The sequence below is a fragment of the Carcharhinus amblyrhynchos genome, chromosome 31 (assembly GCF_965287045.1).
Source record: "Carcharhinus amblyrhynchos chromosome 31, sCarAmb.v2.hapA, whole genome shotgun sequence".
NCBI classification, from domain to species: domain Eukaryota; kingdom Metazoa; phylum Chordata; class Chondrichthyes; order Carcharhiniformes; family Carcharhinidae; genus Carcharhinus; species Carcharhinus amblyrhynchos.
The window spans coordinates 21477283-21492364 of record NC_137354.1 but is presented as its reverse complement, the minus strand read 5'-3'; positions in this window follow the sequence as shown (position 1 = coordinate 21492364).

Here is a 15082-nt window from a genome sequence, read left to right as displayed (position 1 = left end):
CATTCCCCGTGATAATTACTCTTGTCTCTTATTCCATGGAGCCTATGTCTACTTTAGCTACTCCCTTCCTTTTTATGTACTGGGGAAGAACTCTAACCATCTGTTTTTTTTTTGTTTCTCAATGGTTTACCCTCATGTTCGACTTCTCTCCTGTTTCATTAACATTTTGGTTGCCCCTTGCTGGTTTCCGAGCCCCAGATTGTTTCTTTAAACCTCTTCTTTTAATCTAATGCCATCCTTAACTTCCTGAGTGAGTCACGATGAGTCTTTCTTGCTGAGTCTTTGCTTTGCAATGCAAAGAATAATTTGTTGAACATTTTGAAACTTTTTGTTTAAGTGATTCACAATGCCTTCGATTTACTGATCCAACAAACCTTAGCCAAACCTCTCCTCGTACCTATGTAATTCCCTTTCTTAAAGACTCTTGTTGGTGATCGGAGTACGTCACTTTCATTATGATCACTACTTCCCATTGGATCCTTTGCTGTTCTTACCAACTCAGCCTGCTTCATTATACAGTTATAGACCTAAGATAGCTTCAACTCAATTCAGTTCCACAATGGATTACTTCAAGAATATATTAGAACATAGAAAAACAACAGCACGACCAGGCCCTTCGGCCCACAAGTTGCACCGAACATATCCCTACCTACTAGGCTTATCTGTAACCCTCTATCTTACTAAGTCCCATGTACTTATCCAAAAGTCTCTTAAAAGCCAATCCGCTGGCCTACACATCTTTGGACATGAAGGGGCAATTTAGCATGGCCAATCCACCTAACCTACACATCTTTGGACATGAAGGGGCAATTTAGCATGGCCAATCCACCTAACCTGCACATCTTTGGACACTAAGGGGCAATTTAGCATGGCCAATCCACCTAACCTGCACATCTGTGGACACTAAGGGGCAATTTAGCATGGCCAATCCATCTAACCTGCACATCTGTGGACACTAAGGGGCAATTTAGCATGGCCAATCCATCTAACCTACACATCTTTGGACACTAAGAGGCAATTTAGCATGGCCAATCCACCTAACCTGTACATCTTTGGACACTAAGGGGCAATTTAGCATGGCCAATCCAGCTAACTTGCACATCTTTAGACACTAAGGGGCAATTTAGCATGGCCAATCCAGCTAACTTGCACATCTTTAGACACTAAGGGGCAATTTAGCACAGTCAACCCACCTAACCTGCATATCTTTCAGACTGTGGAAGGAAACCGGAGCACCCAGAGGAAACCCACGCAGACATGGGGAGAACGCGCAAACTCCACATGGTTAGTAACCAAACCAGGAATCAGACCCAGGTCCCTGGTGCTGTGAGGCAGCAGTGCCAACCATTGTGCCACCGTGCCAAGGGAGAATGAAGCGGGAGAGAAAAATAGCGATGGGCAGAGAGTGAAAGGCAGAGACATCGAGGCTAAGAGGGAGAAGGAAAGAAAGTGAGAAAGAGAGAGAGAGAGAGAGAGAGAAAACGCTGATGCCAGACGGTCACACCTAGCTGTATAAATAAAACCTGAAATAGCACTGGCAGCCACCCCACACCTCCCCACCAGCGAAAAAGGTAAGAATCTTTCAAAATCAACAAGCAGACTGAAAGGCCGCACCCTCGAGGGAGGGCACTGCGCGGAATTAGCCGGTTTCTGGGAAATGTGGATCCTGACTAACTCGGGGAAAAGGCACGAGGCAACTACAAATAAATCTCACCGAGCCGTGTAAAGGGGAGAGGTCATTCTGTACAGAGAGAGGTCACCGTCAGCCAGCAAACGAGGGGGGAGGGCGGGGGGGGTGCAGATTAGGATGACAAGGCAGTAACCACGGTAACAGGGCCTATGAAGGAAGTGAACCACTGACAGGCCAATGGCTCGGAAAAACCCAGTTTAAGTAACGACGCGCTCTCACCCTCGGCTCACCTGCCACTTACCGAAGCGAGACATTTATTGCGAAACCTCGGACCCGCCAACCTTGCAGGGATCCACCTTTCCTGCTCCTCAAAGCTAATCTAAATCGGTCAAGGTTACAGGCCGAGCTTTCCCAAAAATCTCAGCCTCGCGATGGATTTTGAATACAGGAGCCCCGCACGCCGCTTTCTGATTTGTTTGGTGTGATGTGGGCATCGCTGCTGGGCCTGACGGGGCAGGATTATTCCGGCAGGGGCAATCCACCCATTACCTGGGACGGACCCCCATTGCAGGGGGTGGGAACTTAAAGCTGCAGCACTAACATTTGACCCTCCCCCTTAACCTAATCCATCAGACTGAGGAGCAGAAGAAGGCCACTCGGCCCATCGAGTCTGCTCCGCCACTCAATGAGATCATACAACATAGAAAAACTACAGCAAAAACAGGCCCTTCGGCCCACAAGTTGCACCGATCATATCCCTACCTACCAGGCCTATCTATAACCCTCAATCCCATTAAATCCCATGTACTCATCCAGAGGTCTTTTAAAAGACCCCAGCGAGTTCGCCTCTACCACCACCGACGGCAGCCGATTCCACTCACTCACCACCCTCTGAGTGAAAAACTTACCCCTGACATCTCCTCTGTACCTGCTCCCCAGCACCTTAAACCTGTGTCCTCTCGTAGCGACCATTTCAGCCCTGGGAAATAGCCTCCGAGAATCCACCCTATCTATACCTCTCAACATTTTATAAACCTCTATCAGGTCGCCTCTCATCCTTCATCTCTCCAGGGAGAAAAGACTGAGCTCCCTCAATCTATCCTCATAAGGCATGCCTCCCAATCCAGGCAACATCCTTGTAAATCTCCTCTGCACCCTCTCAATAGCTTCCACATCCTTCCTGTAGTGAGGCGACCAGAACTGCGCACAGTACTCCAAGTGGGGTCTGACAAGGGTCCTATAAAGTTGCAGCATTACCTCCCGACTCTTAAACTCAATCCCTCGATTAATGAAGGCCAGTACACCATACACCTTCTTGACCACATCCTCCACCTGCGAGGCCGATTTAAGAGTCCTATGGACCCGGACCCCAAGATCCCTCTGCTCTTCAACACTACTACCCTTGATATTGTACTCCTTCATCCCATTGGTCCTGCCAAAATGGACCACTACATATTTATCCGCGTTGGATGACTGATCTGTTTCGATAACACTCAACTCCACTTTCCCGCCTTATCCCCATAACCCTTGATTCCCTAACTGATCAAAAGTCTGTCTAAAACATACTTAATGATCCAGCCTCTACAACCCTCTGCGGTAAAGAATTCACAACCCTCTGAGGGAAGAAATTCCTCCTCATCTCTGTCATAAATGGACGATCCCCTTACTCTGAGATTATTTCCTCTCAGCACCTACCCTGTCAAGCTCCCCCCGCCCTCCCGAGAATCCGATATATCTCGATAAAGTTGCTTTTCCTTCTTCTAAACTCCAGCGAGTGTAATCCCAAACTACTCAACCTCTCCTCATAAGAAAACCCCTCCATACCCAGGATCAACTTAGTGAACCTTCTCCTGATCTCCTCCAATTCCTGTATATCTTTCCTCGGGATGTTCCTTCTTCACAATATTCCAGCTGTGGTCTAATTAGTTTTAGCAAGAGTTCCCTATCTCTACACTCCATTCCCTTCGAAATAAAGGCCAAACTTTACCCTTCCCAGTTGACCCAGGTAGAGTCCCAGAAATTGGATCAGATGGGGGAACAACCGATCGATGGGAAGGGCAATGACGGATGGAGCGTGTGGAGGAAAAGGACGGGAAGGTGTTCTCTCCGTAAAACTGGTCATTAGTTTTGAGGGACAGGCGGAGGTTAAACCCCAATCCCACAGGAGTGAGGCAGAGGTGGGATAGCGGGCTCGAGGCAGGCATTGGTTTGAAAATTAGGTTGTAATTCCACTCACGCCAACCGGACGGACTTTTACAGCCTCGCTCGGGTGAGACTGGAAATCCCTGTCCGAGGGCAAAGTAGATTTCCGTTGTCGGACTCTCGCCCGCGCTAATCCAGAGTCGGGTGAGGTGGTACACATACCGACTGACTCAAGAACAGCCTCTTCCCTGCTGCCTCCAAATGGACTTACCATTCATTAGGTTTTCACCCTCGCTAAGACTGTAACACTACATTCTGCACCCTCTACTATCCTTCTCTATGAACGGTATGCTCTGTCTGTCTAAAACGCAAGAAACAATACTTTTCACTGTACACTAATATGTGACAATAATAAATCAAATCAAATTCCTTTTCTGTTAGTTTATTATTATCACAGTTAGGCTGACATTAATATTGTTTGGGCAAGGTTATACCTGGCATTTGAAAATATCTCTCCAAATCTGCTGAGGGTCTTTTTCTGAAGGTGTGTTGACTTGTTTTGGGAGATTTGATTTATTTTTTGGCATTTCTGATTGAATTCACATCTGTGTGTTTCTTTATTTTCCAACTCCCTCCCCCTTTCCACCAACAGCCACCACTTGGTTTCGTTTTACTCCTGTCACCGTTAGACCAGGATATATTCCCGCTCAGGGTGGTTCCCCACCAACGCCCGAGCCCAACCTCACCCCGGTTTCTGGAAACGGGTATGTTTGCACAGAGGGATCCGTGCCAATTTGGCAGGAAGGAGAACTTACCTGAACATCTTACGTTTCATAAACTCCCCCCAAAGTGCTTTACACACCAACGGAGATGCTTTTGACACGTGCGGGGAATGCAGTGACTAACTTGATTTGATTTTATTAACACACAGTGGAAAAACTATTGTTTCTTGTACAGAGAAAGCATACCGTTCATAGAGAAGGAGAGAGTGCAGAATGTCGTGTTAATGTGAGGTTGGTCCATTCAAAAGTCTGATAGCAGCTGGGAAGAAGTTGTTCTCGGGTCAGTTGGTACGTAATCTCCGACTTTCGTATCTTTTTCTCGATAGGTGGTGGTGGGAGAGAGCGTGTCTGGAGTGCGTGGGACCCTTACTCACACTTCCCTGAGGCACGGGAAGTGCAGACAGTCTCAGTGAACGGGAGGCTGGACTGCATGATGGATTGGGTTTCATTCACGACCCTTTAAAGCTGTATTTGGTTTGGTGGTAAAGCTTCTAAAGATATTTTATTGCGGTATAATCAGCAATTATTAAATGTTAAGCTAAAGAATGATGCACTAAAAGAGGGAAAGGTTGCAAGAGGTCTTACAAAGGCTTCAAGAGGCAAGAGAGCAAAGCAGTAGTTAGTCTTTTAATGCTGTCCTTACCTCGGTGTCTAGGTGGTAGGAAGAATGGTAGGAAGGACTATTACTTACGTGGCAAAAAACTGCAGCAGGCAACGGTGCAGAGGGACCTCGGGGTCCTTGTGCATGAGTCGCAAAAACCCAGCTTGCAGGTGCAGCAGGTGGTCAGGAAGGCGAATGGGATGCTGGCCTTCATAGCGAGGGGGATTGAATATAAAAGTAGGGAGGTCTTGCTGCGGCTGTATAGGGCATTGGTGAGGCCGCAGCTGGAGTACTGTGTGCAGTTTTGGTCGCCGCACTTACGCAAGGATATTTTGGCCTTGGAGGGAGTGCAGAGGAGGTTTACGAGGCTGATACCGGAGTTGAGGGGGTTGAGCTATGAGGAGAGGCTGAATAAACTAGGCTTGTACTCATTAGAGTTTAGAAGAATGAGGGGAGATCTCATTGAGACGTATAAGATGATGAATGGGATGGATAGGATAGAGGTGGAGAGACTCTTCCCGCTCAGAAAGGACAGTAGGACTAGGGGGCACAGCCTCAAGATAAAGGGGGGGCGGTTTAGAACGGAGTTGAGGAGGAACTTCTTCACTCAAAGGGTGGTGAATCTCTTGAATTCTCTGCCCGTTGAAGTGGTGGAGGCTGCCTCGCTAAATATTTTTAAGACGCGGGTTGATGGGTTTTTGAAAAGAGAGGGGATTAAGGGTTATGGGGAGAGGGCGGGAAAGTGGAACTGAGCCACGACAGATCAGCCATGATCTTATTGAATGGCGGGGCAGGCTCGAAGGGCTAGATGGCCTACTCCTGCTCCTATTTCTTATGTTCTTATGTCTATTCACTTCTAATTATGCCTCCGTTTCTTGTGGTCTTGGACAGAGCAGGAGCCATACCAAGCTCTCTCTGTGGTGTATCATTAGAGGTTGATGGGAGTCATTGCAGACATGCCAAATTTCCTTAGTCTCCTGAGAAAGTAGAGGAGTTGGTGGGGCTTTCTTAAAAAACATAAGAAATAGGAGCAGGAGTAGGCCATCCAGCCCTTCGAGCCTGCCCCGCCATTCAATAAGATCATGGCTGATCTGAAGTGGATCAGTTCCACTTTCCCGCTTTCTCCCCATAATCCTTAATTCCCCTGTCTATCAGAAACCTATCTACCTGTGACTTAAATATATTTAGCGAGGCAGCCTCCACCACTTCAACGGGCAGAGAAGTCCAGAGATTCACCACCCTTTGAGTGAAGAAGTTCCTCCTCAACTCTGAACTATAGTGTCAGCATGAGGAGACCAGGACAGGTTGTTGATGATCTGGACACCTAAAAACTTGAGACTGTCAACCAACATAGAACTTAGGAAAACTACAGCACAAACAGGCTCTTTGGCCCATAAGTTGCGCCGATCATATCTCTGCCTTCTAGGCTTACCTATAACCCTCAATCCTATTAAATCCCATGTACTCATCCAGAAGTCACTTAAAAGACTATCGAATTTGCCTCCACCACCACCGACGGCAGCCGATTCCACTCACTCACCACCCTCTGAGTGAGAAACTTACCCCTGACATCTCCTCTGTACCTGCTCCCCAGCACCTTAAACCTGTGTCCTCTCGTAGCGACCATTTCAGCCCTGGGAAACAGCCTCCGAGAATCCACCCTATCTATTCCTCTCAACATCTTATAAACCTCTATCAGGTCGCCTCTCATCCTTCGTCTCTCCAGGGAGAAAAGACCGAGCTCCCTCAACCTATCCTCATAAGGCATGCCTCCCAATCCAGGCAACATCCTTGTAAATCTCCCCTTTCAATAGCTTCCACGTCCTTCCTGTAATGAGGCGACCAGAACTGCGCACAGTACTCCAAGTGGGGTCTGACTAGGGTCTTATAAAGCTGCAGCATTATCTCCCGACTCCTAAACTCAATCCCTCGATTGATGAAGGCCAGTACACAATACGCCTTCTCAAAACACATCCTCTACCTGCGAGGCCGATTTAAGAGTCCTATGGACCCGGACCCCAAGATCCTTCTGATCCTCTACACTGATAAGAGTCCATTTCTACTTTATCCCCATTGATGTAGACCGGGTCATGTTCTCCACTAGGCTTCCTGAAGTTGATGACTATCTCCTTTGTTTTATCGATGTTGGGGGAGATATTATTGTCATCGCGCCATTTCACCAGAATTTGCACTTGGCAAAGCCCCACAAACCAGAGAATCTGTACAGTACAGAGGAGGCCATTTGGCCCATCGAATCTTCACCGACTCTTCGAAAGGACATTCCACCTAGGCCCTCCTCTCTGCCCCGCCCCCTGTAACCCTTTGGACACTAAGGGGCAATTTAACATGGTCAATCCACCTAACCTGCACATCTTCGGACAGTGGGAGGTAACTGGAGCACAGCGGAAACCCACGCAGACACGGGGAGAACATGCAATCAGCCAGTGACCTGAGGCCAGCATCGAACCTGGATCCCTAGAGCTGTGAGGCAGCAGTGCTCTAACCGTTGTGTCACCATCAGACAATGAGACCAATTAGAACAATAGATGATCGTTTCATCCAGACTAGTTTTCGACTGCAGATTTTATGAATAGAATTTAAATTCCACCAGCTGCCATGGTGGGATTTGAATCCGTGTCCCCCAGAGCATTAGCCTGGGCCTCTGGATTACGAGACCCCTGATGTTATTCCGATGACACAATCTCATCGAGTTTACAAAATACGAAAGTTTCTAACACGGACCCCCCACACACACACCCGCTGCTATGGGTTTCTGAGTGAAGTGGGGCAGAGTCAATGGCAACTCCCATTGACATCATTGGCACCAGAAGATCCTGTCGCTGACCAATGGCAGACCACCTCACGCCACTAAGAAATGCACTATGGGGTGGGGGGGTGGGGAGCAACATCCAACATCTCCACATTTGTGTAGGTTAGGGTGGATTGGCCATGCTAAATTGCCCCTTAGTGTCCAAAGATGTGCAGGTTAGGTGGATTGGCCATGCTAAATTGTCCCTTAGTGTCCAAAGATGTGTAGGTTAGATGGATTGGCCATGCTAAATTGTCCCTTAGTGTCCAAAGATGTGCAGGTTAGGTGGATTGGCCATGCTAAATTGTCCCTTAGTGTCCAAAGATGTGCAGGTTAGGTGGATTGGCCATGCTAAATTGCCCCTTAGTGTCCAAAGATGTGTAGGTTAGATGGATTGGCCATGCTAAATTGTCCCTTAGTGTCCAAAGATGTGCAGGTTAGGTGGATTGGCCATGCTAAATTGTCCCTTAGTGTCCAAAGATGTGCAGGTTAGATGGATTGGCCATGCTAAATTGTCCCTTAGTGTCCAAAGATGTGCAGGTTAGGTGGATTGGCCATGCTAAATTGTCCCTTAGTGTCCAAAGATGTGCAGGTTAGATGGATTGGCCATGCTAAATTGTCCCTTAGTGTCCAAAGATGTGCAGGTTAGATGGATTGGCCATGCTAAATTGTCCCTTAGTGTCCAAAGATGTGCAGGTTAGATGGATTGGCCATGCTAAATTGCCCCTTAGTGTCCAAAGATGTGCAGGTTAGATGGATTGGCCATGCTAAATTGTCCCTTAGTGTCCAAAGATGTGCAGGTTAGATGGATTGGCCATGCTAAATTGCCCCTTAGTGTCCAAAGATGTGCAGGTTAGGTGGATTGGCCATGCTAAATTGTCCCTTAGTGTCCAAAGATGTGCAGGTTAGGTGGATTGGCCATGCTAAATTGTCCCTTAGTGTCCAAAGATGTGCAGGTTAGGTGGATTGGCCATGCTAAATTGTCCCTTAGTGTCCAAAGATGTGCAGGTTAGGTGGATTGGCCATGCTAAATTGCCCCTTAGTGTCCAAAGATGTGCAGGTTAGGTGGATTGGCCATGCTAAATTGCCCCTTAGTGTCCAAAGATGTGCAGGTTAGGTGGACATGGGAATAGGACCTGGTTGGAATTCTCTGTCAGGAAGTTGGTGCTGTCTCAAGGGGCTGAATGGCCTCCCTCTGCACTGTATGGATTGTATAATTTCCTGGGACTTGTGTGCTGTGAATGTGAAATACACTGGGCTGGTTTGGTGCTGTGTAAAAGCATAACGTGTTCTTGTGATTGTACCAAAGCTCTCCGTAGTGTGTGTGTGTGTGTGTGTGTGTCCTGGAAGAATTCCTGTAACATCAACTTTGGTTCCACTCCTGGTGGGCCCCCGGGCTGTGGGGAGTGGCAGGTCAGTGCGGGGTCAGCTGCTATTTATTCATATCTGAGCCTCAGAGCTGTGAAAGGAGAAAGGCAGAACGTGAATGGAACACTGACGCATGAACACTTTAACCTGCACCTGGCTTCCTGGAAATCTGGATTTCACTCTTTCCCAAACATTGCGACAGAATTGTCAAAGCCTAAACCGGTAGAGATTTTATTGTTTAAAGAGACCCAGGGATGGAGGAGACCAGCTGGATATTTGGAATCAAGATCAAACTGAGGCTTAATCCAACTGAATGGCAGAACAGGGTGAGAATCATAGAATCCCTACAGTGTAGGAGGCCATTCAGCCCATCGAGGGTGTACCAACTCTCTGATGGAGTAGCCCTAACCCCGTAACACCATGCATTTACCATGGCTAATCCACCTAACCTGCGCATCTTCAGACACTTAAGGGACAATTTACCATGGCCAATCTATCTGACCCTTTGTGTAGGGGGTCTTTTACTCCACATGGTGGTCTCTGCTGCCACTTTTGGACGTGTGAGTCTCCCCTACAGGTGGAGGAAACTGCGGAAGTGTTACGCCGGGACACAGGAGAGAGATGAAGTGAGGCACTGCTGACCAGTGAGTGTTTTTGACCCGTACAGCTCTAGACTTCGGAATGACGTTCCAGCTGAGATCCAGGAAAATAAAAACAGAGGCGAGTGGGTGACACAAAAGGCCAAATTTTATTCAGGAAGGAGCGGGTCAACACGTACCCATAACCGATGACTATGGAAGGAAGAGGCGATAGTGACACAGTGGATATTTTTAGATTTACCCACTTCCCATCCACCCTTCCTCAACACCTGGTTGATTGGGGATTTCTGGAGGTTGTACTCACCACTTCTGGGGTCAAAGAGGCAGAGCTGTGTTTAAGAAAAGCTCAGGGCTGTATTACTTTCCAGGCACACACACCTTGGTGGTCAGGTAAAAATCCTCGCTGTGCAAACCTAGCCTTCAGCCTGGGGTTGTGTCCGAACATGCAGTTTCTTGTATCCTGGATCTTAGCTGGGAAATACTTAGAGTTTCTCTCTTTGGTGATTGAAGAGTAGTTTTAGAGTTTTTTTCACTTGTTTGAGTTGAGGCTTAGACAAAGTTGGTTAGTTCTGCTTGGAGTAGAGTCCCCGGCTGTGGTTGTGGAGAAGTGAACCGCCCGTGAGCTCCGGTTTCCTGTCCTTTGTCTTAATCAAATTTTAAAAAGACGCAGCTTTGGAATTTCTAGCAGTCTTCTCCCAATGGTCAGTTGAATTTTGATGAGAGTGCTTAGAGCTGATGGGGTGCAAAATGGTTTTTGTGGACCTCAAGAGGTGTTGATCGCTTGTCCATCTCAATGGGAAACGAATGAATGGACAACATCCGGTACAGTTGCAGCATAACCCCACGGCTCTTAAACTCAAACCCCCTGTTAATAAACGCTAACACACTATAAGTCTTCTTCACGGCTCTATCCACTTGAGTGGCAACCTTCAGAGATCTGTGGATATGAATCCCAAGATCTCTCTGTTCCTCCACATTCCTCAGAACCCTGCCGTTGACCCCATAATCTGCATTCAAGTTTGTCCTACCAAAATGAATCACCTCGCACTTATCAGGGTTAAACTCCATTTGTGAATTTTCCGCCTAGCTCTGCATCCTATCAATGTCTCTTTGCAGCCTGCAAGAGCCTGCCACCTCATCCAGAACTCCACCAATCTTGGTGCCATCAGCAAATTTACTAACCCATCCTTCAGCCCCCTCTTCCAAGTCATTGATAAAAATCACAAATAGCAGAGGACCCAGCACTGACCCCTGTGGTACACCGCTGGTAACTGGCCTCAATTTTCCCTCCACCACCACCCTCTGTCTTCTATGAGACAGCCAGTTACTTATCCAATTGGCCAAATTTCCCTCTATCCCACACATCCTTATCTTCTTCACCAGCCTACCATGGGGAATCTTATCAAACGCCTTACTAAAATCCAGGTATACAACATCAACCTCCCTACCTTCATCCACACACTTAGTTACCTGCTCAAAGAATTATGATGTGCCAAGTTCTCATCCAGATACTCTTTTTAAAGGATGTGAGGCATCCCGCCTCCCCCATCCTCCCAGGCAGCGCAGTCCAGACCCTCGCCACCCTCTGGGCCAGGAGGTTTTTCCTCAAATCCCCCCTAAACCTCCCGCCCCTCACCTTGAACCTGAGTCCCCTCGTGACTGACCCTTCAAACTCAGGGGAACAGCCGTTCTTTATCCACTCTGTCCGAGTCTCTTACACCTCAATCAGGTCGCCCCCGCCCCCCCCCCCCCTCCCAGTCATCTCTGCTCCAACGAAAACATCCCAAGCCTACCCAACCTCCCTCTATAACTCAAATGTTCCATCTCGGCGACTCTGCAGCCCCTCCAGTGCAGTCACGTCCTGAGTGAGGAGGGAGCACACTCCCGCCCCTCTCCCTCTATTTCGGCCTCAGTCACTCAAATCCTCAGAGAATATTGCTCAGAGCGTTGGTGAAACTTTGATCTGAAAATCAAGCTTTAAGCTTAAGCAGTTTGTTTTACGACTGTTCAGATGGTCACTGTGACGGGAGCTGGAAGCTCCTGCAAAACCTCAATCATATTTAATGCCACACAACCGAATCAGGCCCATAACAATCCTCTAGGTGGCTACTCCAAGAGCCTGTTCCTCTTGTGGCCTAGTGGTATAGGCCACTGGCCTGATAATCCACAACACTCAGGGGTTCCGGGTTCAAATCCCGTCATGATAAATGGTAAATTGTCCTGTGGGAGGCATGGAGGGAGCTGATTGTTGCCAAGATTGGGCGGCACAGTGGTTAGCACTGCTGCCTCACAGTGCCAGGGACCCAGGTTCGATTCCAGCCGTGGGCGTCTGTCTGTGCAGAGACTGCACATTCTCCCCATGCCTTGCATGGGTTTCCTCCCACGCGCCAAAGATGTGCAGGTTAAGTGGATTAGCCATGCTAAATTGTCCCTTAGTGTCCAAAGATGTGTAGGTTAGGTGGATTGGCCATGCTAAATTGCCCCTTAGTGTCCAAAGATGTGTAGGTTAGATGGATTGGCCATGCTAAATTGTCCCTTAGTGTCCAAAGATGTGTAGGTTAGGTGGATTGGCCATGCTAAATTGCCCCTTAGTGTCCAAAGATGTGTAGGTTAGGTGGATTGGCCATGCTAAATTGTCCCTTAGTGTCCAAAGATGTGTAGGTTAGGTGGATTGGCCATGCTAAATTGTCCCTTAGTGTCCAAAGATGTGTAGGTTAGGTGGATTGGCCATGCTAAATTGTCCCTTAGTGTCCAAAGATGTGCAGGTTAGGTGGATTGGCCATGCTAAATTGCTCCTTAGTGTCCAAAGATGTGCAGGTTAGGTGGAATTAGTGGGGTAAATATGTGATTTACAGGGTTAAGGCCTGGGTAAGATCCTCTTTCACAGAAGCTGGTGCAGTCTCAATGGGCCAAATGGTCTCCTTCAACAATTCCATGTGAGTCAAGATGTGATCCTGGCTGCTCTTGAACACTTAGACTAGAATCCCTGCAGGGCAGAAGGAGGCCATTTGGCCCATTGTGTCTGTACTAGCTCTCTGAATGAGCAAACGAATGGGCCCTTTCCCGAGGATCACATAATTGGTGACAACCCTACAGTTCGTCCCAGCAGGAAGTTGAGTCAATGGGTTGGAGGGGGCAGACTGCAGGGTAACGCAGTGACTCACTGTGGGAGGAAGGGAGTCGAGTAGAGAAGTCACACTATCATCTATTATGACCTTGTTGTAAATACCTTCGTTATCTAATAATAAAGCTTATCTTTGATTCAAGCCACCTCGAGTCACCCTTCCTTCCCAGATTTACCAATCTGAATGCCTCGATTGAATCTGCCTCCCTCACATTTTCCAGACTTCAAAATCACTCAACATGTGCAAATTTTTCCCACGTCGCTCTGGCTTTGCTTGTCAGTTAAATTAAATCTGTGCCCTCTCCTTCTCAAATGGGACAGTTTCTCCACCTCTGCTCCGTCCAGATCCCCTCACGATTTTGAATACCTCGATCAAATCTCCTCTCAGCCTGGTCTCCTCCGAGGAGGACAGTCCCAACCTCTCCCCCCCCGGCATTCAAAGAAAAAAATACAAAGAAAATTACAGCACAGGAACAGGCCCTGCGGCCCCCCAAGCCTGCCCCGACTGAACTAAAACCCCCTACCTTTCCGGGGACCATATCCCTCTATTCCCATCCTGTTCATGTATTTGTCCAGACGACCCTTAAAACTCACTATCGTATCAGCTTCCACTCCCTCCCCCTGGCAGCCAGTTCCAGCCTCCCACCACCCTCTGTGTAAAAAACTTGCCTCGTACATCTCCTTTAAACCTTGCCCCCTCGCACCTTAACCCTGTGCCCTCCTAGTAATTGACTCTTCCACCCTGGGAAAAAGCTTCTGACTATCCACTCTGTCCATGCCCCTCCTAATCTTGTAGACTTCTAAGAGGTCTCCCCCTCAATCTCCATCATTCCACTGAGAACAAACCAAGTTTCTCCCCGTAGCTAATGCCCTCCATACCAGGCAACATCCTGGTAAACTCTCCAAAGCCTCCACATCCTTCTGGTAATGTGGAGACCAGAATTGAACATTATATTCCAAGTGCGGCCTAACTAAGGTTCTATAAAGCTGCAAAATGACTTGCCAATTTTTAAACTCAATACCCCGGCCAATGAAGACAAGCATGCCGTATGCCTTCTTGACTACCTTCTCCACCTGCATTGCCACTTTCAGTGACCTGTGTACCTGTACACCCAGATCCCTCTGCCTATCAATACTCTTAAGGTTTCTGCCATTTACTGTATATTTCCTATCTGTATTAGACCTTCCAAAATGCTTTACCTCACATTTGTCCAGATTAAACTCCATCTGTCATCTCTCCGCCCAAGTCTCCAACTGATCTATATCCTGCTGTATCCTCATCGCTATCCACAAATCCATCAATCTTTGTGTCATTCACAAACTTACAAATCAATCCAGTTACGTTTTGCTCCAAATCATTTATATATATTACAAACAGCAAAGGTCCCAGCACTGATCCCTGAGGAACACCACTTATCACAGCCCTTCATTCAGAAACACACCCTTCCACCGCTACCCTCTGTCTTCTTTGATCGAGTCAGTTTTGCCAGCCTTGCCAGCTCACCTCTGATCCCATGCGACTTCACCTTCTGCACCAGTCTGCCATGAGGGACCTTGTCAAAGGCCTTACTGAAGTCCATGTAGACAACATCCATTGCCCTACCCTCATCAATCATCTTCGCCACTTCTTCAGAAAACTCGATGAAGTTAGTGAGACACGGCCTCCCCTTCACAAAACCTCTCACTGATACGTCCACTGATTTCCAAGTAGGAGTAAATCCTGTTTCAAAGAATCCTCTCCAATAATTTCCCTGCCACTGATGTAAGGCTCAGCGGCCTGTAATTACCTGGAGTATTCTTGCTACCCATCTTAAACAAAGGAACAACATTGGCCATTCTCCAATCCTCTGGAAACTCCCCTGTAGCAGATTTCTCTCAAGGTCTCAGCGTTCTATCCCATCAGGACCTGGGAACTTGTCTACCTTCATGTTTCTCAAGAATCCCAATACACACCTCCTTTTTGATCTCAACATGACTCAACCTATCTACACACCCTTCCCCAGATTTATTATCCATCAAGTCTGTCT